The sequence below is a fragment of the Urocampus carinirostris genome, chromosome 9 (assembly GCF_059441175.1).
Source record: "Urocampus carinirostris isolate Australia breed hairy pipefish chromosome 9, RoL_Ucar_1.0, whole genome shotgun sequence".
Taxonomy (NCBI): Eukaryota; Metazoa; Chordata; class Actinopteri; order Syngnathiformes; family Syngnathidae; genus Urocampus; species Urocampus carinirostris.
Window position 1 is genome coordinate 33,118,320 of NC_142357.1, and position 9,050 is coordinate 33,127,369.

A 9,050-nucleotide genomic window follows, 5' to 3' on the forward strand; every position below is an offset into this window, starting at 1 on the left:
AACTCCCTTTTCGACATAAGTGCCATTAGTTTCACAGAGAGAAACACCGCCCAGGAAAAAGTCCACACCATTATACAAAATAACCTAGTTGTTTTAGCGGATTTGTATTTTTATATCGGGAGATGTACACGTTTTTTTTTTTTTGCATCGACCGGTTTTGTAAAACCGATAGTCGGCAACGTTTGTCGGAGCCGACGAGGACACCGAGCTTTCTTGAACGTCTCGTCGTGTGATTATCGTGAACCTGCTCGATTGGTTTCTAATTGGAATGAATACTTCATGTCTGTGCGATGGCTTTTTTTCTCCCTATGGGAGATAATGGATCTGGAACGCCTGTGTGTGCATGTGCATGTAGTCTGTGATTCGCGCGAATGTCCGTGTTCCCTACCGTGTTACCCACCGTGTGCGCTGCATGTCCGTCTTCCACAAAAGGATATTACTGTCTCGCTGAAAACAAAAAGGCAAATGATGAAATATGAACGGTCAAAATCTTATTAATGAATAAGAACACAATTTTTGGTAAATATTAGAGTAGTAAATCGTTTCGAAACAGTCCCCCTCCCCCCAAAAAAACGAGCGTTGTTATTCAAACTATGGCCTGGGGCCACATTTAGGGCACACCCTCCATTTTAAGCGGCCAAGAAAGAGTCATAAAAATGATATCTGCTACTAATTATCGACTTTCATACCGTTGTCATTTGAAAAAGAAACAGAAAACCTCATTTTTTTTGGGTCATTCTTAATAGTTTTTTTGCCTTTAATATTGTTATTGTACAAAAAAAATGTTATAATGTATTTATGACAAGCGAACATTTTGGTTATTCTTGAAAAATCCCGAAATTGGGTCATAAACATTCCAATTAGGCAATAATTGATAGAAGGACCATAATTTTGGGTTTTGGGGACAACATGACCCAATTAACATCATAAATATTCCATCAAGGCAAATACCAGCTCAGTAGCCTAGATGGTAGGGCGCCCGCTTTGAGACTGGGAGGTCGCTGGTTCGTGCCTCCGCTGAGTCATACCTAAGACTTATAACATTGGTAAAAATGGCGGCGCCCTCTGTTGGCTGCGGCTGCATCGGCTCGCTACAACGGGTCAGGTGTATCGACATTTCGTTCTGTGTACATTGTTACAAAGAATGACAATACAAAGGAAATTATTATTATTATTATTATTATTATTATACAATTATTTACTGCCATAAAATAGGCCAGTAAAAATTGTTTTTCAAACTATGGTCTGTGGCCCCATTTAGGGCACACTCTCCATTTTAAGTGGCCAAGAAAGAGTCATGGAAATGATATCTGCTACTAATTATCGACTTTCATATCGCCGCTGTCATTTATTTTATTTTTTTAAAAACTAATTTTTTGGGTCATTTGTAATAGTTTTTTGCCTTTATTGTTATTGTACAAAAAAAATATTATAATGTATTTATGACGAGCAAACATTTTGGTTATCCTTAAAAAATCCCAAAATTGGGTCGTAAACTTTCCAATTAGGCAATAATTGATAGAAGGACCACAATTTTGGGTTTTTGGGACAACATAACCCAATTTACACTATAGATATTCAATCAAGGTAAAATTAAATCATTTAATGCCATAAAATAGGCCAGTAAAAATTGTCTTTCAAACTATGGTCTGGGGCCCCATTTAGGGCACACTCTCCATTTTAAGCGGCCAAGAAAGAGTCATAAAAATGATATCTGCTACTAATTATCGATTTTCATATCGCCGCTGTCATTTAAAAAAGAAAAATTTATCTTTTTGGGGTCATTTTTAATAGTTTTTTTTTTTTTGCCTTTAATGAATGTTTACCATTTATGAAATCGTTAATGTACACAAAAATATATTATAATGTATTTATGACAAGCGAATGTTTTTGTTATCCTTAAAAAATCCCGAAATTGGGTCGTAAACATTCCATATAGGCATTAATTGATGTTGTTCTATATAGAAGGACCACAATTTGGGTTTTTTGGTACAACATCACCCAATTTACATTATACATATTCAATCAAGGTCAAATAAAATGATTTAATGCCATAAAATAGGCCAGTATACATTGTTCTTCAAACTATGGCCCAGGTCCCCATTTAGGGCACACTCTCCATTTTAAGCGGCCCAAAAAGTGTAATAAAAATGATATCTGCTACTAATTATCGACTTTCATATCGCCGCTGTCATTTAAAAAACAAAAATGTATCTTTTGGAGTCATTTTAAATTGTTTTTTGCCTTTATTAATTATTTACCGTTTTTGAAATCGTTATTGTACAAAAAAAATATATAATAATGTATTTATGACAAGAGAACGTTTTGGTTATCCTTGAGAAATCCCAAAATTGGGTTGTAAACATTCCATATAGGCAATAATTGATATCATTTACATTATAAATATTCAATCAAGGAAAAATAAAATGATTCAATGACATAAAATGGGACGTTAAACATTGTTCTTCAAACTACGGCCTGGGGGCACTATTGGGGCCCTTTGTCCGTTTTAAGCGGCCCATGCAGCGTATTCAAATTGACGTCAGCTAATAACTGATGACTTTTATATTGCTGTTAATTTTGTCAGTTTTTTTTTTGCCGTTATGGAATGTTTACAATACAACCCTTCCCAAAAATGTTAAATATTTGAGACAACCCCAACGTTTGTTTTTTCTATTGCAAATCACACAATTTGGTTTGCTAACATTCCATAAAGGCAACAGAAACGATCATCATTCTGCGGGTTTTCAATAGAATGACCACAAGTAGGGTTATTTTGAGGTTATTTGTCGCAACATGAGCCAATTTATATTATAAACATTCCATAAAGGTTAAAATGAGAAAAACTGTGATGCTTTTTCCCCCCCACCCAAAATGCTTTAGTGCTTTCATTCTAATGTGCATAGGTTTTCCAAACTGTTGCTCGGGGGCTAATGGGGGCCCACCGTCTATTTTAAGCGGCCCATATAAAGTATTGACATACTAATTACTTTGGTATTTTAAGAAAAATGCTGATTACAGTATAAAATTTATATTTTAGACATCCCAAAAACGTGTTTATGGGATTGAAAAAAACAAAATAAAATAAGACAATCCTTTATTTGTCCTACAATGGGGAAATGTCTTTTGTTACAGCACTAAAACCGTGAATGGGGTTGCAGATATTCCATAAAGTTAAAGTAATTTTTTTTTATAAAATTGCATTTAAAACAATAGAATGGCCACATTTTTGAGTTCTCTTAAATAGATTTTTTTTAAATGGGTTATTATTTTGAGCAGCATGAGCCGATTTTTTCTCTTGCCAGCCAAAAAATTTAAAACAAAATGAAAATGAGCTACGTTAACTTCAACTAAAATCAAAATTACTCTTCAACTCTCTGTTGTGAAAAAAAAAAACCCGTTGAGGTTTAAATATTGAGCATATTGCATAAAAAAAAATGTTATTAATGAGAGTAACCGTAATCATAAATTCAAAACTAGTTGCCCCATAAGAAAGCTGCTAATATCTTGACGTGAATTTTTCAAATGATTTCAAATGTAGACAATCCTGAACTATCTTTTAAACAGGAACTGAGGAATTACTTATTGGGACGAAAAACAAACGAGAGAAAAACGACTGTTATACTTAAAGTAAGAATAAACTACCGTTTACTGGATTAAACAATTGATCTTACTTTAAGTATTCTTTTACTTTCCCTGCCAAAATACACTCAAGAGAAAAACTGTACTTAAAATGAGCAAAATAATCAATCATTTATTGGAAAAGATAAATTAGCTTATTTTAGATATGGTTTTACAAGATAATCTAAGATAATCCAAAAGAGAACTACACCTAAAATGAGCCAAATCATCTACAATTTAGCTTATTTTATGAATGCTTTCCCTTTTTTTTTCACCTACAAAATAGAAGTATTCTTAAAAAGAGAAAAACTATACCTAAATTGATCACATTTATGTACAATGTACTAGATAAGACAATTTCGCTTATTTTAAGTGGCATTCTTCAAGTATTCAAATTGTTGTTGTTTTTTGAAAGATTTTTTACTTATTTGAGGTTTTTTTTGTTTATATTGGAGGTGCGGGTTCTATTTCCTAAAACTATATATAATTTATTAGATAAATAGATAGATAGATAGATAGATAGATAGATAGATACTTTGTTCATCCCCGAAGGGAAATTCACATTTCCAGCAGCATCCCTGAGCTGAGAACAATCGAGAACAATCGAAAATAACACGGGAGCTGCTGGAGTGGCTGCCATTCGTGACGGCGCCGGAAGAAAAGATTCAATTTGAATCATGTACAAACAAACAAACAATTGAATCATGTACAAACAAACAAACAAAATATTCATGTTTCAATAAGTGGAGTGTTAATAAAATGGGGGGAAAATAATTTCTGATACTGATATAACCAGGTAAAACTAATTTTAAGTTATTCATATTTTATTCATTTCTTCTTTTTTGCACAATGTTGCTGCTTATGTCATCGCAATTTAGACAATTTGGGCAGCACGGCGGCGCAGTGGTTAGCGCTTGTGCGGCACAGTTCATGTCATGGGAACCTGTCGTGGGTTCAAATCCAGCTCCAGACTTCCTGTGCGGAGTTTGTATGTTCTCCCCGTGCTTGCGTGGGTTTCCTCCGGGCACTCCGGTTTCCTGCCACATTCCAAAGACATGCATTTCAGGTGAATTGGCCGGTCCAAATTGTCCCTAGGTGTGAATGAGCGAATGAGTTGTCTGTCCCTGTGTGCCCTGCGATTGGCTGGCAACCAGTTCAGGGTGTCCCCTGCCCACTGCCCGGAGATGGCTGGGATGGGCTCCAGCCCCCCCCCACCCCCCCCCCCCCCGCGACCCTAATGAGGATAAGCGGCACGGCTAATGAGATGAGATAAGACAATTTAGCTTACTTTAAGTATGCTTTTACTATACTCCCCCACGCCAAGAAACAAGATTCATAAAAAAGATAATACTGTTATTTGAAATTAGCAAAATGATTACTAAATATGACATTAAAGCTTATTTTAAGCATATTCTTTTTTTCTTGTCGAGAGAAAAACATGAATATGTCTTAATTTCGATATCCATCCATTAGCTGCACTGCTTATCCTCAGTAGGGTCGCGGGGGTGCTGGAGCCCATCCCAGCTATCTTCGGGCAGTGGGCAGGGGACACCCTGTACTGGTTGCCAGCCAATCGCAGGTCATTAATTTCAATTTGTCTATCCATATACCGAAGCTAATCCCCCTAGTGGGCTAGAGTCAAGAAAACACACACATCCACCAATCATTCATTCCACTTCGCTCTTCCCAACCTGACACTGAACATTAAGGGGTGACTTGCAAAAATGTATTAATATTCGGACCGTCCGTATTTTTCTCATCAGAATTCGTATCACGACCTGATAAAATTTCGTAGTCCGGTCCAATAAACACTATTATTTGCATTTTCTTTTCAGCCAGGCTGCGATATCCCTCTGTCGGACTTTCAATCCTCCCCCCCCGATGTGTTTCATTCGTACGAATGTTTGTCTACGTGAACCCGTACGTTTCCGTCCTCGTGCACGAGCTCGGTTTTAAATCCGACGTCCTTTTGTGCGCCGATGCATGGATCGCCCGATCTCGCGTGTGGAAATTTGGATTTTTTTTTTGCGTTTTTTTTTTCTTTCCGACATTCGGTTTGCTTCGACGGGAAATGTTGCACAAGGCACTCTCTTCGTAACTTCTTATTTTTTGTCGTGGTTACCGTCCTTTTTTGGGGAGTTTGTCGATGTTTGTCACTCGCTTCACCGGAAAAGCTTGAATCGCTTTGTGGTGAAATGTACTTTGAATGTGGACATTGTTGCCGGCGTTTAATTTATTTCGGAAATGGCAATTGTGCGCCGCATGAGTGGAAAACGCAAAACTCGAACCGCTTTCACTCTACAAAGTGTGGGAAAGATATATTGATTTCACTTTTTTCTTTGTCGTCATTTCGGATTTCATGATTGTTGTGCATGTCGGGACTGCAAATGTATAAATGTCGTCTTTTATGGTCCGCCCAGGACGAATGAAATAAACTTGACATTCATGGAGGAACAACTGATCGTTCTTATGTTGGTGTCCGTTCATTATCCGTACGGGTGCTTGAAATCCTTCAAAATACTTGAAATTGGAGACAAGCAGTGTTTGAAATAACGTCTGCCCGGACGCCTGGTGCTTGCATCGTTTATATATATAATAAAGAGAGAGAGATTTAAATTATTTTCCGAGATAAGGCATTTTGAAGACAGTCTGTCTCACCTTTGACTTCCTGTTTGATTTCCTGAACTCTGACGTCATGTGAAGACCACCAGCACCCTACCATACCAGTCACCATATTGGTTTATATGTTAATTATTTGAAAAGGTTTTGAGTGTTTTAAGCCATCTTTATGTAGTTTTTGTGGAGAATGCGTAGGCGTTGTAGGCGTTGTGTCACATGTGGGTGCCGCAATGGTATAACTAAGGGAGAGCAGCTAAAAGTGGGCAAACTGGCAAAAATAACACACAGATGGATTACAGGGGCTAAACTAGCCACATACGACAGTATAGCTGGCTGCTTAAAAAGGGCTAATTGGGACGGATCGGCAAAAAAAAACATAAAAACATGAGGCTGGCCGACCAAAAGCATGCTGTAAGCAGCCAGGATACCAGGCAGCCAACAACCAAAAACTAGCACAGCAACAAACACTAACCCAGCCGTAAATGTACCAAGTCAAGTCATGTTTATTTGTGACGCCCTTAATCACAGAGAGTCTCAAAGGGATGCACAGATCAAAGACTGTTGCAAACTACAGACTATTATGACACCATCCCCTCATCTAAAACCTACATGAGGGCAAATAATACACATATTATCAACATAAAATATACCAAATGATCATGGCAGGCTAGATGGATGCTATAGAGGACGGACCGGGAACGACCGGCGGGAAAAGAATAGGCTGGCTTACAGAAAACATGCCGTAAGCAGCCAGCGGAAAAAGAACTACCACGCCAACAACCACGAACCCACCAAGGAGAAAGAAAACAGAGATCACGGCAGGCTGGCCAGCTGACTTCTAACAGGGCTAACCTAAACCAAACAAAACTAGAAGCCTTTGTGAGCCCACACGCTAACCAGGAGCCATCTGTACAATACTATATTAATGGCAAGACATGCGGCGAAAAACACGAAATGAAAAGTCACAATCACATACCTAAAAGGAGGCAAAGGCAAAAAAGGAATGCACGCTGTACACATCGGCAGGGAAACTTACCCTTTAGCCCGCAAATCCGACAAAACAGAAGTCCCCCAGCTACGCGGTAAGCAAAGTTCCAGCTACTCCAAGCTGAAATGAGCTGATTACTCCAATCACTGTCTGTTTTTCAACAGGTAGCGCCATTGTTTTGATTCCTTGTCATCTGCTGATGTCACAGCTCTAGGGGACATTGGGGCAAACTTGGAAAACTGATTTCTCGACATTCACGCGGAATATTTTGGAACATATCTGCATGTTTGTGGGGAAAACAAATTGGTCTTTTATACCCCCTTTTAAGCCCTGACCCATTTTAATGCTTGAAACGAGACAGAATGTGACAAATCTCCATCGCGCCAAATCAAAACAGCCCCGATCGCAGTCTCCATTTCACCATCAGATAATCCACGCCATTTTTTTTCTTTTTCCTTCTGAGATCTCGTCGCTAGCTGCCGACGCCACCTTCGCCCTTTCCACTGGAGTAGCTCACGCTCGGTGAGCACTGACAATGATGAATCCGAGAAACGCATTCCTCTTGTGAAATCACACAGGTAGGACGTTTCAGATGTGGCTTCTCCAACTTTTCGGTTAAAATAAGTTCAAATCAGTACGTTTTTGCCGTACAGAGTACAGTTTTTAAGCATTTTAAGACGTCCATTAGTTTTTTGTGGCAAATTAGTGATGTGTCATTCACAAAAGAAATGGCTCGAAGAGACAGCTATATGAAATGAACGACTCCCCATCAAAAATGAGCCGACTCCCCCTTGGACGCTCTCTTTTTTTCCTGTCTTCTCTCTTTGTCTCTCAAAGACATGCCTATCTCTTCCTTCCTAACTCTGGCACACTCTCTCTTACTTTCACTTTCTTCCTTTCTCTCTTTATCACACACTCACACGCTATGACTCTTTTTTTCACCATATTCCTTTTTCTCTTTATCACACACACTCACTCCTTTTTCCCTTGCTCTGTCTCTCTTTTTCTCACACTCGCACACACTATCTGACTATGGAGGCTGTGGAGGTTGACACGTTTGGTAGTATTAGTTATGTGCTGCTAAATAAAGCTTCATTTTAGATTTGAGCACAATGGTGGAATAAGAAAGCTTGATACGGTTGAGAAAGTGGTCGGAACGCTTTTTTTCTGCCACTCTCTACCACGGAGGGCCTTTTGAAGCTCATCTTCCAAAAGTAAGTTAAACTCAACTTTATTCATCTTTATAGAGCATATTATTTTATGAAATGTCTATTTTTTAGTATAAAACAATTCAGGTTACTTATACACGCCTTAAACATACTTATATAAACCTTAAACATACAAAATATAGCACTGAAGCAACTTACGAACAAATTCAACTTACGAACGATCGTCCGGAACCCATCTCGTTTGTTAGTAGGGCAGCGTCTGTACTTCCTATCTGTCTCTTGGATTCTATTCCGGTTGAAGAAGTTTAGCTCAGCTTTAACAGTTATCGACACAAAGTAAAACAGTAACTTTAGAGCAGAAAAATTTTGCATTTAAAAGAATAGAATTAAGGCAGCACGGCGGCGCAGTGGTTAGCGCTTGTGCGGCACAGTTCATGTCTTGGGAACCTCCTACGTGGGTTCAAATCCAGCTCCAGACTTCCTGTGCGGAGTTTGTATGTTCTCCCCGTGCTTGCGTGGGTTTCCTCCGGGCACTCCGGTTTCCTCCCACATTCCAAAAACATGCATTTCAGGTTAATTGGACGGTCAAAATTGTCCCTAGGTGTGAATGAGCTAGCGAGTTGTCTGTCCCTGTGTGCCCTGCGACTGGCTGG